The sequence below is a fragment of the Equus przewalskii genome, chromosome 2, assembly GCF_037783145.1.
Source record: "Equus przewalskii isolate Varuska chromosome 2, EquPr2, whole genome shotgun sequence".
Lineage (NCBI taxonomy): Eukaryota > Metazoa > Chordata > Mammalia > Perissodactyla > Equidae > Equus > Equus przewalskii.
In genome coordinates this window covers 100,889,870-100,915,084 of record NC_091832.1, presented here as the reverse complement: position 1 = coordinate 100,915,084, position 25,215 = coordinate 100,889,870, and the positions used below count along the sequence as shown (strand labels likewise).

Sequence of the window (25,215 nt, the reverse complement as noted above, 5' to 3'; positions counted from 1 at the left end):
TTTAAATGTAGCTTTTCCATAATCTTAGCTGATTCTTCTGCTATTTACCTTCATAATTCTAAATAATGTGCTTATTTTTGACATCAATTGTAGACACTGATTTTGCTATTGTATTTGAGAATATATCCCTTGTACACCACAAACTACATTTTCCCTCATCATTAGGATGAATTCTATCACAGTTTTTGTTAAATGCATATATAACATTTACATTACTATGACTACATAAATACTGTTCACTGCAAAGCTAAGTATATTCTATTACAATTCCTTTCTTGAATAACTTAGTTTTCCTGTAGTTCATTGCTTTAATTGGTTTCCTGTGCACCTAAAATTCCCCTTTTTCCAAATGCTGTAAAGAGATCAGCCAAGCAGCATAAGAATGTTTTTTTCCAGGTTTTCAAATAACGTATCAGTCCCATTTTAACCCTGGAGAGCCACCTCTCTCAATTCTCTCCCAATCTTCTTTCCTCTAGTACTAACAGTACTAGGACTTCTTATAGCCTTCTATTGCGTTGAATCCTTGTCTTCTGATTCCTCTGATTTCTTTTTTCTTTTTCGGTTTTCTTCTTAGTTTGGAAGCAGTACATCCTCTGGTAGCCTCTGAGGAAAGAGTGATGAGAGGTTTTGAAACTTGCATATCTGAAACTTCTTTATTCTCTTCTCACTTTTACTTGATAGTTCGGTGGAGGACTGACCTGCAGGGTGAACAGATATCCCTCAGGATTTGGGGCATTTCTCCACCATCTTTTAGCATTCAAAGTTGCAGTTAAAAACTCTATGTCTTTTTAGTTCCAGTGTTTTGGCATATGACTTGTTTTTCTTTCTCTTTTAAGACCTTTTTAACTTTCATGTCCTGAAATCTCATGATGATATGCTTTCATGTCTTCCTTCTTTTAATTATGAGATAATTCAAACATATAGAAAACAACATAATGAAACCCATGTACCCATTACTGAGATTAAACAGGTGTTAAATCTTTGCCATAGTCCTTCAGATATCTTTTTTTAAAAAGAAATGACGAAGATATATAGGCCCCAATTAACAAAATAACCACCTATATAAAAAAGAAACTATAGGAAATGCAAGAACAAGCAGCTAGAAACACACTAACAGAAGACTTTAACAACCCACTCTCAGTACGAGATGGGTCACAGGACAAAAATTAAATAAGAGTACACAACAGCACTGTCCAAGAGAACTTTCTACAATGATGGAAAGGTACTACATCTGCTGTTTCCAACAGAGTAGTCACTAGCCACATGTGGCTACAGGCAGGCGAAATGAGGCTATCATAACTGAGGAAGTGAATTTTTTATTTTATTTAATCAAATTTAACTTTTAAAAAATTTATTTTAAATAGCCACATATAACTAGTACCTATTGTATTAGACAGCACATATATTAAAAAATCTAAATGACACAATAAGATAGATCTTTTGCATATATATCAAGTATTAGGCTCTAACAACAGAGCATAACTTTTCTCAAGGGCACATGAAACATTTCCAAAAGTCATACACTAGGGCACAAAGGAAAATCAGTATGTTTCATAAGGAAGACATATTCTAAACAACACTTTCTCATCACATACAATAAAACCAGAATTTAAAAATAAAACCAATTACTACAAAACTACAGTAATCAAAACAGTGTGGTGCTGAAATAAAGACAGACATCTAGAACAAGGGACTAGAAGAGGAGGCCCAGACTATTCAATGAAGAAAGGACAGTCTTTTCAACAAATGGCACTGGAAGAACTGGATGTCCACATGCAAAAGAATCAAGTTAAATCCTTACTTTACACCACATACAGAAAATTAACTCAAAATGGATCAAAAACCTAAATGTAAGAGCTGAAACTATAAAATTCTTAGAAGAAAACACAGGGGAAAGTCTTCAGGACATTGGATTTGGCAACCATTTCTTGGATATGACACCGCACAGGCAACAAAAGAACAACTGGACATAATCAAATTTAAAAACTTTGGGGCAGGAAAAGGCAACCACAGAATAGGAAAAAATATTTACAAATCATATATCTGATAAGGGATTAATATTCAGAATATTTATAAAGAATTTCTACAACTCAACAACAACAAAACAACTAAATTAAAAAATGAGCAAAGGACTAGAATAAACATTTCTCCAAAGAAGATATGCAAATGGCCAATAAGTACATGAAAATATCACTAGGGAAACGCAAGTCAAAACAACAATGAGATACCACTTCACAACCATTAGGATGGCTATTAACCAAAAAGGGAAAATAACAACTGTTGGCAAGGATGTGAAGAAACTAGAACCCTTGTGTGTTGATGGTATGAAAATGGCGCGGCCACTGTGGAAGACAGCACGGCAATTCCTCAAAAAATTAAACATAGAATTACCATACGATCTAGCAATTTCACAGCTAAGTATCTACCCAATACAACTGAAAGCAGGAACTCAAACAGATACTTATACATAAATGTTCATAGTAGCATTATTCACAGTAACCAAAAGGTGGAAACAACCCAAATGTCCATTGACAGATGAATGGATAAACAAAACATGGTACATACATAAAATGGAATATTATAGACTTAAAAAAAAATAAAATTCTGAGTCAGCCCTGATAGCCTAGAGGCTAAAATTTGGTGCACTCTCCTTCAGTGGCCCAGGTTTGGTTCCTCAGCATGGAACCATACCACTTGTCTGTCAGTAGCCATGCTGTGGCAGTGGCTCACATAGAAGAATATACACAACTATGTATTAAGGCTTTGCAGAGTGAAAAAGGAGGAAGACTGGCCTCAGATATTAGCTTAGGGTGAATCTTCGCCTGCAAAAAAGAAATAAAATTCTGATACACGCTACAACATGGATCAACCCTGGAAAAAATTAAGCTAAGTGAAATAAGCTTAATGGGACATAAAAGGACAAATAATGTCTTATTCCACTTATACAAGGTACATAGAGACGTCAAATTCAAAGACAGAAAGTAGAATATTGGTTGCCAGCGGCTGGGAGGAGGGGAGAATGGGAAGTTATTGATTGATAGGTATAGAGTTTCAGTCTGAGAAGATTAAAAATTTCTGGAGACAGATGGTGGTGATGGTTTCACAGCATGAATGTACTTAATGCCACTAAACTATACATTTAAAAAAGATTAAAATGGCAAATTTTATCACAATAATAATAAATAAAAAAAAAAAAAGAGTGACTGGGGAGGGGCCAGGATGTGAAGATAACAACTATAAGCTTCTCTGGGAAGATATGCTAGAAATACCAGCCGTGGCTTTTCTAGGAAAAGGCCTCCATTTCCTGGAAGGGGAAATGGTTTCAAATTAGGTTTTGTTTGTTTGATGGTAAACACTAAAGTCTGTCTATATATTGATGAGAACGATCCAGGAGAGAGGAAGAGACTGTTGATTCAGTAAAGGGATAACAGAACAAATTTCTACACTAGGAAGGAAGAATTTCAAATCATATTGTAAAACCAAAAGATTTCAAAACTGACTATTTTTAATCTGTCTGATTGATAACTTTATGTTGTTTGAACACCATTAATCAAGAAAATAGAAGTATTTTGATTATTTTATTGTTGAATTATCAGTCTTGGAATTATATACATATATTTTTTGTTGTTTTTTTGAGGAAGATTAGGCCTGAACTAACTGCTGCCAATCCTCCTCTTTTTGCTGAGGAAGACTTGCCCTGAGCTAACATCTGTGCCCATCTTCCTGTACTTTATATGTGGGATGCCTACCACAGCATGGCTTGCCAAGTGGTGCCATGTCCGCACCTGGGACCCGAACCAGCGAACCCCGGGCTGCCAAGAATCAGACCGTGCGCACTTAACCGCTGTGCCACCAGGCCGGTCCCTGGAATTCTATTTTAAAAATCAGGCATTAAGGGGCTGGCCCCGTGGCCGAGCGGTTAAGTTCGCGCACTCTGCTGCAGGCGGCCCAGTGTTTCGTCGGTTCGAATCCTGGGCGCGGACATGGCACTGCTCATCAGACCACGCTGAGGCAGCGTCCCACATGCCACAACTAGAGGAACCCACAACGAAGAATGCACAACTATGTACCAGGGGGGCTTTGGGGAGAAAAAGGAAAAAATAAAATCTTTAAAAAAAAAAAAAAAATCAGGCATTAAATGTTCTAGGCAGCTTATTTTCTTAAGACAAAAATGTCAACAACATAACACACAGCCTTCTATGAAGTATCTATTTTTCCAAGTGTCCAATTACAGTACAGTAGTGTCCTATATTTCATAGTAAATCTCCAACCTTTTACCCAGGCTACTGTCCTTAGACAAAGTTCTCAAATTAAGAACATAATCTAATCATACACACTTAAAGAGATACTCTAAAACATGGTATGCTTTCACCCTATATTTTTTTCTCAAATTGACTAATGACTTATATCTGATCTTCTTATATTTCTTACTTAGATTTAACTGACAAATGGTTTAAATCTTAAAACTTTAATTGTTCAAAACAATTTTTTAAAAAATTTTTCCTTCTTCTCCCCAAAGCCCCCCAGTACATAGTTGTATATCTTAGTTGGGGGTCATTCTAGTTGTGGCACATGGGACGCTGCCTCAGCATTGCTTGATGAACAGTGCCGGGTCCACTCCCAGGATTGGAATCAGTGAAACCCCAGGCTGCCGAAGCAGAGCGTGCGAACTTACCCACTTGGCCATGGGGCCAGGCCCTCAAAACAATTTTTAAAAGAAAATTTTTAAAAGAAAAGAAAATTTTTAAAAATGGGTTTTTCTTTTTTTTTTAAATGAGTTTTTCTTTTATCATCCAACAAAAATGGCTAAGAAATTTCCCTCAAGATTTCCTAAGCTCTTTGAGAAAACAGTAAAACATGAAAATTTCAGGTGAAAAAGTAAGGAGAGTCTATCAGTAAATAAATAACCAAGAAACAGGAGATAATGGAAAGTGTCCAGAGACTCATATATTTACTCCTGTATCATTCATTCCCGTTAAACTCCAGGTGCTGAAAGACAAATAATAGATTGATGTTAATTCCATTATAAAAAAATAATTTTGTAATTAAACAGTTTTGTGAGTCACTAGAAAAGGTATTTTTAGCTACTATTTTTATTTTTTTAATTTATTTTTTTGGTGAGTAAGATTGGCCCTGAGCTAACACCTGTTGCCAACCCTCCTATTTTTGTTTGAAGAAGAGTGGCCCTGAGCTAACATCTGTGCCCATTATCCTTTATTTTATATGTGGGATGCCATTCTAGCATGGCTTGATGAGTGGTGTAGGTCCATGCCTGGGATCCAAATCCGCAAACACGGGCCACCAAACTGGAGTGTGCTGAACTTAACCACTATGTCACCAGGCTGGCCCAGTGACTGTTTCTAAATGGACAAAATTTATATGGTTTTGAATGACTTATGAACAGTGCCCAATTGCCAAGTTTTAAATGATTCAGCTGCTGAAGAACATGATCTGCATATTCCCTTGATCAGAGATGTTGTATTCAGTTAGCAATAATGAAGAGCAATGGCACAAAGAGAACAAATTATTCTTACTTGCAATGTTTTTTGGTATTTCCATTTGGAGGTGGGTCTATATGAATTCACCTTACCAAAAATGAGGGTAGAACTTAGATTCAAAACCACTTAGCAGGGTCTAGAAATCTTTATCATTTTATTATTAGTTTTATCTTTATGCTGATATGTAAAGATATCCAAGAGTTTTTCATTGAAATAATACAGATTATGCAAAGAAAAAAGGATATATAAATACGCATAGAAAAAACTGGAAGGATATAGAGGAAAAGGAACTATGACTATTTCTGGGGAGTGAGAAGAGAAGGGAAAACAACTTAAACTTTTCAATGACTGACCTTTATTGTTTAAAAATGTTACCAAAGCATGTATTATTTCAAACAAACATAAAACAAATGCAGTCATTTTTGTCCTTTTCTTTGAGATTAATGACATAATAAATTTCTAGGAGTGGGATTATCCAGCTAAAATACCTAAATATTTCTATGGCTCTTATACGCTGTGCCAAACTGGAATAGATACCTTGAACACTGCAGATGCAGCACAATTTCAAGTGCTTATTATTTCAGCATACAGTCTGGAATTCTGATCATCATTTCTCCTATAAAAATGTGGCAAAGGAGCCAGCCCTGATGACCTAGTGGTTAAAGTTTGGCATGCTCCACTTTGGCAGCCCGGGTTTGGTTCCTGGGAGCAGAACCACACCACTCGTCTGTCACTAGCTATGCTGTGACAGCAGTGCACGTACAAGAACTAGAAGAATTTACAACTATACACAACTATGTACTGGGGCTTTTGGGGGGGAAAAGGAGGAAGATTGGCAACAGATGTTAGCTTAAGGCAAATCTTCACCTACAAAAGAAAAAAGAAAAAAACAGTGGCAAAGTCCTTCCACAATATAGCTGATCTGCCCTGTTTTCAGCCACCTATCATCTATAAAGGTGAAACTCAGATGTATTGGAAAATGTACAAAATAGAGAAATAAACTGATGCATTAGCTTTTTTTTACATTTATGTTTATTGAAGTAAGATTGGTTTATAACATTATATAAATTTCAGGTGTACATCATTATACTTCCATTCTGTGTAGACTACATCATGTTCACCACCCAAAGATTAATTATCAACCATCACCATACCCATATGACCAGTTACACCTTTCACCTTCGTCCCCCTCTCCCCTTTGGAACCACCAATCTAAACTCTGTATCTATGTGTTTCTTTGTTTGTTGTCATTATTCTTCTTTTTAACTTTAGTTTATGAGTGAGATCACATAGTATTTGACTTTCTTCATCTGACTGATGTTGCTTAGCATAATACCCTCAAGGTCTATCCATGTTTTCGCAAATGGCCAGATTTCAACTTTTTTCATAGCTGAGTACTGTTGCATTGTGTCCATACAACACATCTTTATCCATTCATCCCTTGATGGGCACTTAGGTTGCTTCCAAGTCTTGGCTATTGTGAATAATGCTGTGATGAACATAGGGGTGCATGTATCTTCATGCATTCATGTTTTCATGTTCTTTGGATAAATACCCAGCAGTGGCATAGCTGGATCGTATGGTACTTCTGTTCTTAAGTTTTTGAGAAATCTCCATATTGTTTTCCATAGTGGCTGCACCAGTTTGCACTCCCACCAGCACTGTATGAGGGTTCCTTTTCTCCACATCCTATCCAACACTTGTTATTTCTTGTCTTGTTGATTATAGCCATTCTGATGGGAGTGAGGTGATATCTCATTAATTTTGATCTGCATTTCCCTAATAACTAGTGATGCTGAACTTCTTTTCATGTGCCTGTTGGCCATCTGTCTATCTTCTTTGGAAAAATGTCTGTTCAGATCTTTTGCCTATTTTTTAATTGGGTTGCTGGGGTTTTTTTTGTTGTTGAGATGTATGAGTTCTTTATATACTTTGGACATTAACCCCTTATCACATATATGGTTTGCAAATATCTTCTCCCAATTGTTAGGTTGTCTTTTCATTTTATTGATGGTTTCCCTTGCTGTGCAGAAGCTTTGTAGTTTGATGTAACCCCATTTGTTTATTTTTTCTTTTGTTTTCCTTGCCCACTCAGACATGGTACTTAAAAATATGATGCTAAGGTGGGGCTGGCTCTGTGGCCGAGTGGTTAAGTTCACGCACTCCACTGCGGTGGCCCAGGGTTCGGATCCTGGGCGTGGACATGGCACCGCTCGCCAGGCCACGTTGAGGCAGCGTCCCACATCCCACAGCTAGAAGGATCTGCAACTAAGATATACAGTTGTGTACGGGGAGGGGTTGGGAAGATAAAGCAGAAAAAAAAAATATGATGCTAAGGGGCCGGCCCAGTAGCGCAGCAGTTAAGTGCACACGTTCTGCTTAGGTGGCCCTGGTTCGCCAGTTTGATTCTGGGTGCAGACATGGAACTGCTTGGCATGCCATGCTGTGGTAGGCGTCCCACATATAAAGTAGAGGAAGATGGTCATGGATGTTAACTCAGGGCCAGTCTTCCTCAGAGAAAAGAGGAGGATTGCCAGCAGTTAGCTCAGGGCTGATCTTCCTCAAAAAAAAAAAAAAAAATGATGCTAAGACTGACATTGAAGAGTGTACTGCCTATGTTTTCTTCTAGAAGTTTTATGGTTTCAGGTCTTACATTCAAGTCTGTAATCCATTTTGAGTTAATTTTTGTGTATGGAGTAAGATAATAGTCCATTTTCATTCTTTTGCATGTGGTTATCCAGTTTTCCCAACACTATTATTGAAAAGACTTTCCTTTCTCAACTGTATGTTTTTGGCTCCCTTGTCAAAAATTAATTGTCCACAGATGTGTGGGTTTATTTCTGGGTTCTCAATTCTGTTACATTGATCTGTGTGTCTGTTTTTGTGCCAGTACCATGCTGTTTGGGTTACTAGAGCTTTGTAGTATATTTTGAAATCAGGGAGTGTGATACCTGCAGCTTTGTTCTTTTTTCTCAGGATTCCTTTGGATATTGGGGTCTTTTGTTGTTCCATATAAATTTTAGGATTTTTTGTGAAAAATGCCATTGGAACTTTGATAGGGATTGCATTGAATCTGTAGATTGCTTTAGGAAGTATGGACATTATACCTATGTTAATTCCTCCAATCCAAGGGCATAGAATATCTTTCCACTTCTTTGTGTCTTTTTCAATTTCTTTCAACAATGTTTTATAGTTTTCAGCATACAGGTGTTTCACTCCTTTGGTTAAATTTATTGCTGGTATTTTATTCTTTTTATTGCAAATGTAAATGGGATTGTATTCTTAATTTCTCTTTCTGCTACTTTGCTGTCAGTGCATAGAAAAGCAACTGATTTTGTATGCTGATTTTGTATCCTGCAACTTTATTGTATACACTTATTATTTCAAAAAGGTTTTTGGTGGATTCTTGAGGGTTTTCTATATATAAAATCACGCCATCTGCAAATAGCAACAGTTTCACTAAACTGATGTACTAGTTTTTAAAAGCTTCCCTAAAACCATGACACACCTATAGATAGTTTAAAATAAAAAAAGTAAACTGAAGAATTGGTTGTATAATATTACATAATATTAAGAAAAACCTTAGGAAAAAAGATCTATGTTTACAAAGCAGAACGTTATGACCCTGAGAATGTTCTTTGTACTGCCAAGGAATTGAAAGAGTTTTGAGACTTGCAAATGACGTTGATAAAAGAGCAATACTGAACTAGGTGAAGGGGACGGCTCATTAGCTAAGGGATAAATACTAATCATCAGCAAATAAATTCCTTGTATAAGTAAATAGAAAACAAAACTGATGATGGCGATAATTGCACAGGTAAAATATACATGGAGGAAGAATCACATTTTCTTGATAATATTTTTAGTGCAAATCAACCAGGAAATACCAGATTTTATAGAATTAACTAATTAACATAAAATAAAATCAAATGTAGCTAAAGTGATATTGATTAAAAATTTCCAAGTGTGCCACAACTAGAAGGACCCACAACTAAAACATACAACTATGTACTGGGGGGATCTGGGGAGAGAAGAGCAGAAAAAAAAAATCTCTAAAAAAAAAAAAAATCTATGTTTGTATCAAAACTTCTTGACAAACATAGAACTGCAAATTTGACCTAGGAAATTTAGTCAAAATAAAGGTTTTCAAAGAAAATTTACAATATAAAACTAAAAGGGATAAGAATTGATCCCTCAAAATTATTTTAGTTAAAAATTAGTATGAAAAGGAAACTGGCTTCACTGCACTATAGAAAAATTGATCAAAGAGTTAAATTTGTTTAATGGAAATTGCTTCTGAAAACAGTTTAATAAGTGTTATAACTAGGCTATGCGGGGTCCTGTAGGCTAGGTTAGAGATTTTGGTCTCTATGCATAGAGCTACGGGGAGCCAATGGAAGTTTTTTCAGCTGGTGGAGGTGGGAATATGTAGAGTTGGGGGAGATTAAAGATGATTTAATGAGTTTTATTTATTTATTTATTTTGAGGAAGATTAGCCCTGAGCTAACATCCATGCTCATCTTCCTCTACTTTACATGTGGGATGCCTGCCATAGCATGGCTTGCCAAGTGGTGCCATGTCCACACCCAGGATCTGAACCAGCAAACCCCAGGCTGCTGAAGCAGAACATGTGAACTTAAGAGCTGTGCCACGGGGTTGGCCCCTGATTTAATGAGTTTTAAAAAGCTCATTCATTTGGGGCTGGCCTGGTGGTGTAGTGGTTAAGTTTGAATGCTCCGCTTTGGCAGCCCAGGGTTCACAGGTTTGAATCCTGGGCGCAGACCTATGCACTGCTCATCAAGCCATGCTGTGGTGGTGCCCCACATATGAAATAGAAGAAGAGTGGCACAGAAGTTAACTCAGGGACAGTCTTCCTCAAGCAAAAACAGGAAGACTGGCAATAGATGTTACCTCAGGGCCAACTTTCCTCACCAAAAAACAAACAAATAAATAAGTAAATAAATAAAATAATATCCAAAGTATTTAAAGAACTCATGCATCTCAACAATAAAAGCCTAAAAACCCAATTAAAAAATGAGAAGATCTGAACAGACATTTCTCTAAAGAAGATATACAGATGGCCAACAGGCATATGAAAAGGTGTTTAACATCACTAATCATTAGGGAAATACAAACCAAAACTACAATGAGATATCACTTCATGCCCATCAGAACGGCTATAATCAACAAGACAGGAATTAACAAGTATTGGATAGGATGTGGAGAAAAGGGAACCCTCATACAGTGCTGGAGGGAGTGCAAACTGGTGCAGCCACTATGGAAAACAGTATGGAGATTCCTCAAAAAATTAAGAATAGAACTACCACACCATACCATACCATACAGCTATTCCACTGCTGAGTATTCATCCAAAGAACGTGAAAACACAAATGTACTCCTATGTTCACTGCAGCATTATTCACATTAGCCAAGACTTGGAAGCAACCTATCTGCCCATCAAGGGAGGAATGGATAAAGATGTATTATATATACACCATGGAATACTACTCAGCCATAAAAAATGATGAAATCTGGCCATTTGCGACAACATTGATGGACCGCGAGAGTATTACACTAAGCAAAATAAGTCAGAGGGAGAAGCCAAACACCTTATGATCTAACTCATAAATAGAAAATAACAACAACAACAAACAAACACATAGAGACAGAGATTGGATTGATGGTTACCAGAGGGGAAGCGGGGAAGAGAGGGGTGATTTGATTAGGCACATGTGTGTAGTGATAGATTCTAATCAGTCTTTGAGTGGTGAACATGATGTAATCTACACAGAAATTGAAATCTAACGATGTACACCCAAAATTTATATAATGTTATAAACCAATGTTACTGCAATACAAAAAAAAAAAAGAAAAAGAAAAAGAAGAGTGAAAGAAGTTCAGGTACTTGCTGAGACCCTCACTGTTGAATGGTAGAGCCAGGACTCTTCCCCTTCCCCTCCTTCTTCATCAGTCCTCCACAGAGATTTCCCTTAGCCTGTGCTAAGGACACTAATTTTGTATTTCTGTAACTCAGTGCTTTTATTGCAGCCCTTATCTCATTATATTTAAGTAATCAGTCAACTGTCTGTGCCCCATCTTCTCCAAACTCAGACTGTGCAAGAAGCAGATCTTACTCATTTTTTATGCCCGCAGAGCTTGGCACAGTTCAAGCCCTACCAGGTGGTTCGTTCCAGTTTGCAGAATGGTCCCAAGCGTAGTGTTCTTTCCACTGTATCAGGTTGTAATTTTAAACTATATTAGACTTAGCAGCTGAGGAGGCGGGAGGCGGTCCCATCGGTGGAAGATCCTGCTCTTTGGTGTAAATTGCTATCTATTAGGGATCATTTCCCTGACGAGTTAGAAGTGAGAAGTTCAAGGATGGCTCTAAAGATACAGGGGCTGCCAAGCAGTCAAGCGAGAAGGATCGCGGCCGGGATAAAACTCGACAGAGGCCCAGTGCTTCCAGAGGTAGCAGCGGCACCAGGTCTTGGTCCAGCTCTACCGCCAGCCCGGACTCCAGCACCAGCGCCGGCTCCGGCTCCTCCTCGGTGTCAAGACGGTCGGAGAAGTCCCAGCACTTCCCGCAGCTCCAGCTCCAGCAGCTCTTCCGCCTCTCAGAGTCCTTCTTGGCGCAGACATGACAACAGGCGGCATTCCAGGCCCCAATCCAAGCCGCCCAAAAGAGATGAAAAAAAAAGGAAAAGGCGGAGCACTTCCCCTAAACCCACCCCAGTGCATATTGGGAGGCTCACTAGCAATGTGACCAAGGATCACGTCATGGAGACATTCTCCACCTGTGGGAAAATTTAAATGATTGACATGCCTGTAGAAAGGACACATCCCGATCTATCTTAAGGCCACAGATATGTGGAGTCTGAGAATCCAGGTGAAGCCGAGAAGGCCCTGAAGCACATGGACAGAGGACAAATCGCCAGCCAGGGAATCACAGCCACCGCTGTGCTGGCCCTCTGGCCTAGGCCTCCCCTGGTGATTCAGCCCTCCCAGGAGAAGGCTGCCACACCCTCCATGTGGGGCAGGTCAGGTCAGCAGATGCATGAGGAGAAGGTCGCGCTCCCCCAGGCATCCCCCGCCACCGTCCCAGGGGCGGTTCCAGCTCAAATTCCCCTCCATAAACAGGACCACGGGAAGCTCGTGCCTCCTGTAACTTATATCCCATGCAACTCAGTTTTGTCACCTTTCTAGTCGAAGGAGGGTGGGTAGGAAAAAAATCCCTGTTAGGGGCAGGTTTCGGAGGCAGCAATTGAGAGGTTTCCTCTGAGGGCTGAGTTCTGGCTGTGTAAGTGTTGTTGGTTTGGGGTTGAGCCTATTAAGATGCCCTCCAGTTTTCCGTCTAGAAAGCTCACCAGGTTCCGGTTCCTGGGAGAGAGTTCGTTCACCGGCAAAGCCAGCCCTGACATGCTCCAGGCGGCGGTGCGGCCCCAGCCTGGGTACACATTTTTCCTTTCACAGATGATCTGGGTCCAGACTGGTGGCCTGGTCATAGCCTTGTTTGTTGCCCTGAGAGATCCTTCAGGAAAAGGGGGCAAGTTTTTGTGCAGCTGCCTTTCCTGTCAGGCCTGGCCTTTTGCTCCTCTGCTTGAGTCCTTGTCTGACCTCTAGGGTCAAACACCCTTAGAAGCCCCTCCGTCACCCCATGTTAGTTGATATAAATGGTTCTGTTTTCACACATATTCATAACACACACCCACACCTCACATCTCCCTTTCTATCTGAAATTGGTGAGCAAGTTGAGATCCAGCTCTGCGGGATCATCACGGACCCCCCTGCTGCAGCTCTGATACATGGTGGTCTTGCAGGTTACCTTGGCAATGCTTACACTGCTTTTTTGGCTTTTATTGTACAGTCAGTACAGTAGGGGAGAGAGGCTAGAGGTTGAATTAATTACTAATAGCCGGCGATTTAATCAATCATGCCTAAGTGATGAAACCTTCAGAAAAACCCCTAAGCTGTGGGATTCAGAGAGCTCCTGGGTTGGTGAACACATGGGGGTGCTGGGAGGGTGACACGCACAGAGAGGGCATGGAAGCTCTGAGGCCCTCCTTCCCCATACCTTGTCCTGTGCATCTCTTTAATCTGGCTGTTCCTGAGTTGTATTCTTTACAATAAACTAGTAAATGTGAATAAAGCGTTTCCCTGACTTCTGTGAGCCATTCTAGTAAATTATTAAACCTAAGGAGGGAGTAGTGGGACTCTGATTTGTAGTTGGCTGGGCAAAAGTCTGGGTGGTCTGAGTACCCTATTTGTGGCTGATATCTGATGTGTGGGCAGACTTATGGGACCTAGTTCTTTAACTTGTGAGGTCTGACACTAACTCTAGTTAGTGTCAGAATTGAACTGAATTGTTGGACATCTAGTTGGTGTAGGAGAATCAGAGATCTGGAGAATTGGTGGCTGTTGTCGGAAAATACTCCAGACCTAGCATCAAAATCTGTTCCAAATATTCATCTGTTAATGCTGATCTGTAATGATATTTTACATATTTCAACTTTGAAAATGTCTTCTCACACAGATAGGTATTGCCAAATACTGATATCAATTTATAAGCAAATGCTTTTAATTAAGCATGTTCATCATCGTTTAGAAGGTATTTATAGGATTCTCTTAGATTCTTCTCTTGATGTTTGCCTTTTAGCACTATTACAAAGTGATGACAGCACCACATATGGTCTCTGTCACAACTACTCAACTCTGCCATTGTAGTGTGAAAGCAGTCACAGACAATACATAAATGAATGAGCACACATTACAATAAAATTTACTTATGGAACTGAAATTCACATTTCATATAGTTTTTATGTGTCATAAAATATTCTTCTTCTTTTTACATTTAACCATTTAAAAATGTAAAAACCATTCCTAGTTTTCACCTGTATATAAATAGGTAGTGCACAGGATTTGGCCCATAGGCCATTGTTTGCCAAGTCCTGATACAGATAATTCTTTTTTTTTTTTTTTTTTTTGAGGAAGATTAGCCCTGAGCTAACTACTGCCAATTCTCCTCTTTTTGCTAAGGAAAACTGGCCCTGAGCTAACATCCATGCCCATCTTCCTCTACTTTATACATGGGACGCATATCACAGCATGGCTTTTGCCAAGCGATGCCATGTCCGCACCCGGGATCTGAACTGACGAACCCTGGGCCGCCGAGAAGCAGAACATGCGAACTTAAGCGCTGTGCCACCGGGCCGGCCCCTGGTACAGATAATTCATATAACCACGAATCACTTTCTAAGTCATATATTTTCACTAGTGCTTATGATTTCCTTGAAGTCAAACAATTATATAGTAATAAACATGGTTGTTCATATTTAAGAAATATGTAATAACAGTAAAAACATTTTAAGTCAGGAAAAGAAAGCCAATGGTCTTTCTTACCCTTTGTCTTAGCAATGTATGATTCTGTAACATTTTTAGTCATTTGAAAAATATTGGCTGAGGTATGCGGACCTTCCAAATGTTGACACACTTCATTACACGACATCAAAAAATTACTTTCGCGGCCGGCTCAGTGGCCGAGTGGTTAAGTTCGCACGCTCCGCTGTGGCGGCCCAGGGTTCGGATCCTGGACGCAGACATGGCACCGCTCGTCAGGCTACGTTGAGGTGGCGTCCCACATCCCACAACTAGAAGGACCTGCAACTAAGATATACAACTGTGTACGGGGGGGTTTGGGGAGATAAAGCAGGAAAAAAAAAAACAAAAAACATTGGCAACAGTTGTTAGCCCAGGTGCCAATCCTTAAAAAAAAAAAAATTACTTTCATTAAAATCACTACTGATCTCATCAGAAAAAGTCTTTAAGCATTGGGAAGCTGTTGAGCTCATGGCATTAGTTACAAGTTTTCGAAACTTCTAGTTTTCCCTTGATAGCTTGAATTTTCACACTGGCAACAAATACTGTCAGTTGTTTCCATTGACACGACAGGCTCACTTCCTTTTTTTTTTTAAGATTTTATTTTTCCTTTTTCTCCCCAAAGCCCCCCAATACACAGTTGTGTATTTTTAGTTGTGGGTCCTCCTAGTTGTGGCATGTGGGATGCCACCTCAGCATGGCTTGATGAGTGGTCCCGTGTCCCAGCCCAGGATTTGAACTGGTGAAACCCTGGGCTCCCGAAGCAGAGCGTGGGAACTTAACCACTCAGCCATGGGGCTAGCCCCTCACTTCCTTCATTTTTGAGAAGATGTCTCCCAAGTAACCTAAGCATGAATAAACCTAGTTTGTTGTCAGGAGTTCTTTCAAGTACAAATGGGTTCCATGAACGAAGCATCTAGTCTGCTTACAATTTAAATAATCCTGGTGCTTTTCCTCAAGTTAACCACCACACTTTGATATACAGCAGAAATGATTTAAGTATACTTCCTATTTCATCACACCGAATATTAAAAAAATATGCACTAGCAGTGTTAAGCTTAAATTAATACTTTTTACTGCTCTATCAAGGACATTCTTAGGTGAAACTTGCAATTTTTTTTAACTGTGACTGTGGGACAGTGAAGAATACAATGACTGCTAGTACAGCTTGGTGCCACTGCCTTCATTCATGCTAAGTCACCAGCAGATCTATCCACTACTGCTTCTGTGCCATCAGTGCAAATGCCAACACAGGGAAAAAGGCAAATAGTGTCTTAATATTATTATGAAAACAGTTTTGACACTGTAGACTTCCTGAAAGGGTGTCCAAGACCCTAGGGGTTTATGGAGCACACTTTGAAAATCTTCTAGGACATAGCCTTGGGCACCTCCACCAACAATTAATGTTTAGGCAAAGAAGGATTAAAGAGGTAGACTGAGAAGCGGCTGGAAAGGCAAGAGGAAAACAATAAGAATGTGCTATCATGGAAGGAGAGAAAAAAGAGATAATCAGGAAGCCATGCAAAAACAAAAACTGTACCAGAAAAATGAAAAACCATACATATTCATATATATCCTATATATATATATATATATATATAGGAATTCATATATATATGTATGAATCTAGCTAAAACAGTGGGAATTTGCTGGTTATATTGATGAAGTATAAGGTATGAATCCATTTGATCTTGTTCCTAGGGAATCATAACATGAAACCACAGAGAAGGAAACACAATTCTAGCACACTACATTGTTCTGCAGTGAGGAATAGCTACATACTCATAAACTAATATAAAGCTGCTTATGGATTCTTAAGTTTTAGAACGAATCTATGAACAAAGCATAAAGAAGTGCTTTATGGTTATACAATAGAATATAAATGATCACTCTCGACAAAGTAAATGAAAGGAGAAATGTTCTCCAGGATGTGGTGAACTCTCAAACACTGCCAGTGGGAATGTAAATTGATAGAAGAGTTGGAAAATGATTTGGCAATATCTACAAGAGATGAAGATATGCATACCCTATGACTCAGAAATTCTATTTTTAAATTGATACCCTAGAGAAATTGACACATGCACACCAGAAAAGAAAAATGTTCCTAACAGCAATGTTTATAATAGCTCCAAACTGGAAACAACCCAAATGTCTATCAGCAACAGAACGGATAAAAAATTGTAGTATAGTCATACAGTGGACTACACATACCGCAATAAAATGAATGACCTACAGCTATTTTCAACAACTTGTATGAATCCTAAAAACATAATAATGAATGAAAGAAGGCAGAAAAGAATACTTAGAGTATGATTTAATTTATATATAGTTAAAAAAAATAGGCAAATCTATGGGATGTATACTTAGGTAATAAACCATAAAGAAAAGCAAGGAAATGACTACCTTGTTTACCCTAACAGGAAGACAGAGTTGTGAATGGGAAGGACACATGGGGGTTCTAATTCTTGACCTGGGTAGCCATTACATGGTGGTTTACTTTATCCATTAATTTGTATATTTGTGGGTTTTGATTTGGGGGGGGCACTTTTATGTGTATGCCAAATTTCACAATAAAGAAGGTTAAAACGCTAAAGAAAAACAAAAATTGGAAGACAGAACAAAGGGTAAGGTGATATATTCTCATTTTACAGAGTGAAGATATAAGAGATTTTGTCTAAAATTGATGGAACAGTAAGTACAAATATGTTATTTAAAGTAAACAATAGAAAAGCTACAAATATCAAAAATAGGGAGAAGAATGGAGGATGGGCTCATTAGGCATGCTAAATCCTCAAGTTTTATAGTGGCAAGTCAAAAGCCGAAAGATGGTAACTGAGGATTAAGACTCAGTGAAGAGGACTTCTTTTTCATTAAGACACTATAAACAATATTGTACCCATTTTACCATATGCAGACGTTAATTGGATTTAGATAATAAACAAATCACCACAAGCTATTTTTTAGTATTGCTGAGCAAGTTTAACGAGAAAGAAAGGCTAGGTATAGTATAGTAAATAAGAGTATGAACTATGGAGCCGAATTGCTTGCGCTCAAATCTTTGCTCTGGCACTTTCTAACTGTATGATCCTCGGCAAGCCATTTATCCACTTTGTCTCAGTTTCCTCATCTTAAAATGGAAGCAATAATCATCCCTATTTTATAAGGATGTTTTGAGAATTAAATGAGTTAATGCATGCAAAGCACTTAGAATAGTGTCTAGTACATATGTAAGTGTTGACTATTAGCTACCGAGTACTTAATCTGATAAATAAAACTGAGAGGAAAAGAAAGATGAAAGCTGAAAATTATCCAGTGGATTTATTAACAAGTAGGTCATCAGTGATTTTAATGATATGACTGAGTATGGAGCCAGAAGCTGGACTGAAGATGAAGAAAAGAAATACAGATATATACTGAAGTATTTATAGGCAAAAATTTATGTCTGAGATTTACTTTAAAATATTCCAGGAAAAAACAAAAAATGTGTGTGTGTGCGTGTGTATGTGGAAGCTGTAGTAGGCAGAATAATGGTCCCCTAAAGATGTTCTAATCCTTGGAACCCGTGAGTATGTTACCTTACCTGGCAAAAGAGATTTTGCAGATGTGATTTCATTAAGGATCTTGAGATGGGGAGATTATCCTGGATTATACGGACAGCCCAATCTAATCACGAGTCCTTTAAAGTGGAAGAGGGAGGCAAAGGGAGGCTTGACTACAGAGTAGGTCAGAGAGATGTGATGTGATACGGACTCGATCCACCACTGCTGGCTTTGAAGATGGAGGAAGGGACCCCAGAGCTAAGGAATGTGAGCAGTCTCTAGAAGCTAGAAAAGGCAAGGAAATGGATTCCCCACCTAGAGCCTGCGTAAACGAATGCAAACCTGACAACACCCTGATTTTAGCCCAGTGAGAACCATGTTGGATTTCTAACCTATGGAACTGTAAGATAATAAATTTGTCTTGTTTAAAGACACTGAATTTGTAGTAATTTGTTATGGCAGCAATAGAAAACAAATACACGGGTGTACATAAATGAAACAAAAGTGGCAAAATGTGGTTAATTGTTAAAGTTGGATGATGGGTAAATGAGAGTTTATTATACTATTCTACTTCTGTTTATGTTTGAAAACTAAAAGAAAAAAATAATAGATTTGCTTTCAAGGATGAATTCCCAGACATTGATGTATTAAATCTCAAATCTAAATTGTTATTTTTCAATGAATAACATTACCATTAATGAATTAGACTCTGGTCTTCACTGATCTACAGATCTCTTCTCTATAGGCCAGTCTTGATGGGAATCCAGGTTTGGCCATAGAATCAAGAGCAATGGAACGCAAGGGGAGTTAGTGCGTATCTTCATGCCTGTGTACTTTACCTATGACAGACGGATATATCCATCAGCACTTTGACAAGATGTTCAAGTTCAGGAGACAGAGCACTCTCATTTCAAAGAAATACTAGCAATATATTTACATATATAATATCTCTGATCAATTAATTTAAATGTCTTAAAACATCGCCTCCTTTGTATCACCATATATCTGTGGTAACAACAGGTTACTACAACTGTTAGTAAAGCTAACACTTAGTTTTTAACATCATGGGCTAGGCAGTATATCAAGCACTTTACATATATTAACTCTTCTAATTTACACAACTTTATAAAGTAGGTACCATTATTATCCCCATTTTATAGATGAGAAAACTGAGTACATACACAAAGCAATTATTCAAACTTAAGCAAACTATTATGATCCTCTGAGCATTCACAGGCAATCCCTTGAGTCATTTAACATGAATAATCAATCCTATTCCTCACTTTCTTTTTCTTAACTCCCCCCTTTTTTCACAAGGGTAACTACTATCCTGACTTTTCTTTTTATTTTTCTTTATTTTTTTTGAGGAAGATTAGCCCTGAGCTAACTGGTGCCAATCCTCCTCTTTTTGCTGAGGAAGACTGGCCCTGAGCTAACATCATGCCCATCTTCCTCTACTTTATATGTGGGACGCCTACCACAGCATGGCAGGCCAAGCGGTGCCATGTCTGCACCCAGGATCCAAACCGGCGAACCCTGGGGCCGCCGAAGCACAACGTGTGCACTTAACTGCTGTGCCATGGGGCCGGCTCTGCAGTATTTTCTTATTGCGTTTTTAATTTGCATTTCTCTGATTTCTAATGAGGCTGAACATGATTTTCATATGTTTATTCCTTATATTTTGATTCTTTCAGATTTAACACTCAGGGAATACCACCTATAGTTGATTCTCAAATTTGTCTCCTGCTTAATTACATACCAAGAATACCAAGAAGATGGGGCAAAGATCCTATACCCATACCCCTATCTCAGTTATTCTAGACAGAAATTTAGAACTTGATTTCTTTCTTTATCTTCCTTTCCACATCTAATAGATCAGTGAGTCCTGTTAATTTCCAAAGTGAATCTTAAGTCACTCAATTGCCATAGGTACTACCACTATTTGAGTGCAGACCATCATCATCTCATTCCTGGACTACCACAACTTCTTCGTTTTTCACATTTTGGATTTTGTCACTGCCCACTCCCCTTCATTCTTTATATTGCAGCAACAGGGGTATTAATTATTAAAACTTTTCAGAGGCTTCTGATTGCTCTGAGAATAAAATTAAAACTGCTACAATCTAGAAGCTCCTGCAGGTGTGCCTTAGGCTCTCTCTCCAACCTTATCTCTTAGTTTGCTTTGTTTATTACATGCTAGCTAAACTCCTCTTACCAGGCCTTGGTAACTACACTCCAGCGTCCCTCATCTTTAGATCCTTAACACCAGGCTCCTTTCATCTTTTTTTTTTTTTTTTTGAGGAAGATTAGCCCTGAGCTAACTACTGCCAATCCTCCTCTTTTTGCTGAGGAAGACTGGCCCTGAGCTAACAGCCGTACCCATTTCCCTCTCCTTTATATGTCGGATGCCTGCTACAGTATGACTTGACTAGTGGTGCCATGTCTGCACCTGGGATCCGAACTGGCGAACCCCTTGCCGCCAAAGCAGAAAGAGCGAACTTAACCTCTACACCACTGGGCCAGCCCCTAATTCTCAGTTTAAATTCTACCTTCTTGATGAGGCTGGCACCATGGCATAGTGGTTAAGTTTGGCATGCTCTGCTTTAGTGGCCTGGGATTGTGGGTTCCGATCCCAGGTGTGGATCTATACCACTCATCAGCCATGCTGCGGCAGTAACTCACATACAAAATAGAGGAAGACTGGCACAGATGTTAGCTCAGGGCTAATCTTTCTCAAGAAAAAAAAGAGGAAGACTGGCAACAGATATTAGCTCAGGGTGAATGTTCCTCAGTAAAAATAAAATAAGTTCTACCTCTTTGATTTGTTTTCTTCATAACACTTATTAACAATCTGTAATTACTGAGTTTGTTTTTTGTCAGTCTCCTCTAATAAAATAAAAATAGTAATAATAAGAATAACAACAACAATGGCTTACAGTTATTGGCCCTTACTATTTCCCAGGCAGCACTCTATGAGTTTTAAATAAATTAACTTTTTTATTTTAAAAGATTGGCCCTGAGCTAACATCTGTTGCCAATCTTCCTCTTTTTTTCTTCTCCCCAAAGCCCCCCAGTACATAGTTGCATATTCTTCTTTTTTTTTTTTTGAGGAAGATCAGCCCTGAGCTAACAGCTGCCAATCCTCCTCTTTGTGCTGAGGAAGACTAGCCCTGAGCTAACATCCATGCCCATCTTTCTCTACTTTTTACGTGGGATGCCTGCCACAGCATGGCTTGATGAGCGGTGCCATGTCTGCACCAGGGATCCGAACCGGCGGACCCCTAGCAGCCAAAGCAGAACGTGGACACTTAACAGCTGTGCCACCAGGCCGGCCCTCTTTTTTTATGTATAATGTGAGTTTTCATTTTTATTTACTTATTTTTTTTGCTGAAGAAGATTCACCCTGAGCTAACATCTGTACCAGTCTTCTTCTATTTTGTATGTGGGACACAGCCACAGCATGGCTGATGAGTGGTGTAGGTCCACGCCTGGGATGTGAACCTGTGAACCTGGTCACTGAAGCAGAGCATGCCAAACTTAACTACTATGCCACAGGGCTGGCTCCAGTTGTATATTCTAGTTGTAGGTCCTTCTAGTTGAGCTATGTGGGATGCCACCTCAGCACGGTTTGATGAGTGGTGCTGGTGCTAGGTCCGTGCCCAGGATCCAAACCAGGAAAATCCTGGGCTGCTGAAGCAGAGTTTAACCACTCAGCCATGGGGCCGGGCCCTAAATTAACCCTTTTAATCCTCACAACCACCATACAAAGTAGGTACAATTGTTATTCACACTTTACAGGTGGGGAAACTAAATCACAGTGAAGTTAAATAATTTGCCCTTAGTTTTACTGTTGGGAAGTGGCAGTGCTGGCATTTGAACTCAGATAATCTCGTTTCAGTTCAACCACTGTCAGTTTTTTTAACTGTAGGTTACAATCTGTACCTGGGTCAAGAAGTTAATTTAGAAAAAAAGAAATTTAGAGCTTCTTAAAAAAAGTGAAATGGAACAGAATAGATCACATAAGACTGTATTCATTTAGTAAGGATAAGTATTGGTTTGTGAAACTTTTTTTTTTTAAGAAACCAGTATTCTTTTTTTTTAAATGATTTTATTTATTTATTTATTTATTTATTTTTGAGGAAGATTAGCTGTGAGCTAACATCTGCTGCCAATCTTCCTCTTTTTGCTGTGGAAGACTAGCCCTCAGCTCACATCCGTGCCCATCTTCCTCTACTTTATATGTGGGACGCCTACCACAGCATGGCTTGACAAGCAGTGCATAGGTCCACAACCAGGATCTGAATCGGCGATCCCAGGCCGCTGAAGTGGAATATACGAACTCAACCCCTGTGCCACCTGGCTGGCCCTACAGTTTGTGAAACTTTTGATTCAGGTATACGTATTAAATCACGAGGTCTGAAAGCCACTGCACTGTGCATTCTGCCTCTCTGTGTAGGTCCCTGAACTGACCAGTTCACCAGTGTACCTCCAGAGTCTAGCCCAGTTACTGGGCCACAATAAGTACTCAGCAAATATTTACTAATTGGTTAAAATAAGCAATGATAAATATTAAGAAGCTGATAAAAACTTTTCCCTAATTTCTTTACAAAGTTTATTTTTCTGATGTTAACCATTGTAGTTCATCTGAACTAGAATTTAAAGATCTCATTTATGTTGTGCCAGTTTTCATAAGACTATATTAATATTAAATATAACTGGATAGCAGGAAGAATTCAAAAGGCTTACTAACCCCTTCTACATGATATTGTTTGAAAATCCCTGTTCTTTGAAAACTAGAAGGAAAAAAGTTATGCTTCCTTGAAAAGTTTATTTTAGAGTATTTTAAAAAGAGATTAAATATTACTTATTATTTGTGTTATTACACGTTATTGTAAAAGAAAAAAAGACTAAATAGTGTGCCAGGAGAGGGAGACAGTTTTGAGTATCAATCCTAACTATTATTGACAGAGAGTTCTTAGGCAAGACACAAACTTTTGAGAGTTCCTATTTCTGTTAAACTGGCCTATTAAAACCTACCTAAAAGTAAGGGAGCTACCTACTTAGGAACAGCAATCTGGTCGAAAGGTAGCCTAGACTTGTTTTGGGGATATGTTTGCATAGTGAGCAGAGTGCTTTTACCTATCTGCATGATACAGATAAGTAAAAAAAAGAGCAAAATTTTCTAAAGGTGCTTTTATTCTCACTTTATCTAAGATTGAATCTGTCAGTTTTATCTATTGAAGGGAAGGTGCAAAGCCTTTCAAACACACATTGGCATTGACCCTGTGTTGAAGGTTAGAGATAACTGGAAGTATTTAGTACTCATCCGAGCATTTAGCTCATAATTAAAGCTATTATTATGATAAACAGGGCCCAAGGCTCTGTGACTTAGAGGTAATGATAGTTCAGTATATCCAGTTAAAAAATCGGTCTTTTAAAAAGTCATTACTTTATAGGAAGTTAAAAAAATCTCTGGGCTCAGTTTTATCTTCTTGGACTGCAGGACTTTGAAACAGATTGTATCTAATGAATTCTTTGAAACTTCTCTAGCATACAGTACAGCTAATTGCACATTGGCTGTTTGCCAGCCTGAACCTAAATTGCACTGGTAATAAAAACAAAGATCTTGATGTTCTCATGGGACTTTAATTTCCTGAGACACCAAGGGGAACGGGAGAAGGAGTGGGTTCAAGCATCTGAGGATATAATAGCATACTCTAAACAGGAAAAACAAGATTCATCTTTTACAGGCTCATTTGAACAATGTGATTATCAAGTCTGTATAAGGATAATACTTCAGGTGTTTCATAACTTCTGAGGGCCTAGAAAACCATTCTCCCTTCTTTGAAAAGATAACCCTATACCTGTGCTCTAGATTCCAGTTTTCTATCACACACACACACAAAAATCAGGTTTCTAACCTCAGTATTCAGTAAACTTAAGGTCACTTATCCTGGACTATGGATTTAAAAGCAATAAAAATAAGCAGTAGTAGCTAAGGTCTTTGGTAAGCATTTTACAAATATCATCTGATGTAATCCTCACAATAATTTTATCAAATAGCTCTAAGTGGAGGCAGAGAGGCCAGTTAAGAGGCCGTAATAGGGGCCAGCCCCAGCGGCCTAGTGGTTAAGTTCAGCATGCTCTACATTGGTAGCCCAGGTTCACCCAGTTCCCAGGGGTGGACCTACATGACTTGCCAGTGGTCATGCGATGGCAGTGGCTCACACACAAAAAGAGGAAGACTGGTAAAAGATGATGTTAGCTCAAGGGGAATCTTCCACAGCAAAAAAAAAAAAAAAAAAAAGGCTGTAACAGTATTATAGTAGCTTGATGGCAGCCTGGAGTAAGGTGGTGACAGTGAAGAAAGCAGGACTTGATAGACACTTAGGAGGTATAATCAACTGCTCTTAGTGAGAGCCTAGAAAGCTTCCCTGTAGATGCTTGAGAAATATTGGTAAATGAATAGATTAGGGAGAGCAAGGGAAAGAGGTGTGTGAAAGGATGACTCCTCATTATATGGAGTGGAAGGAGGTGCCATTCACAAAGATAAGGGAAAGGGAAGAAAACCTGGTTAAAGGATGTACCTCTCTCACATTCTTACTGATAACTGGCTCTCCCACTCCCATTGCCTTGATGGCAATGTTTTAAACCAAATAACTTGTTCCTCTAGGCTAGACGGGGACCTTACCCAAGGGCGAATAATCTGTAGGATGGATAATGACTTGTGTGACCTGGCTACAAAAAAAAATTGAGCCAATCAGTCTGTCTTCCTTGATTTTGAACTAAGAAGCAGAGGAAAGATC

The 25,215-nt window shown here is 38.9% G+C and overlaps 1 long non-coding RNA gene and 1 pseudogene across 1 annotated transcript in view; one reads left to right on the top strand and one right to left on the bottom strand.

The window, feature by feature from the left end:
* Window positions 1–284: 284 nt before the first annotated feature.
* The window catches only part of LOC139081817 (uncharacterized), a 28,958-nt gene continuing 4,027 nt past the window's right edge, over window positions 285–25,215 (bottom strand). The window contains exon 2 of the long non-coding RNA XR_011537199.1: window positions 285–698. This is a non-coding gene — a long non-coding RNA (uncharacterized lncRNA). The remainder of the gene's footprint in view (window positions 699–25,215) is intronic.
* LOC103540043 (RNA-binding protein with serine-rich domain 1-like) lies at window positions 10,995–12,663 on the top strand (annotated as a pseudogene).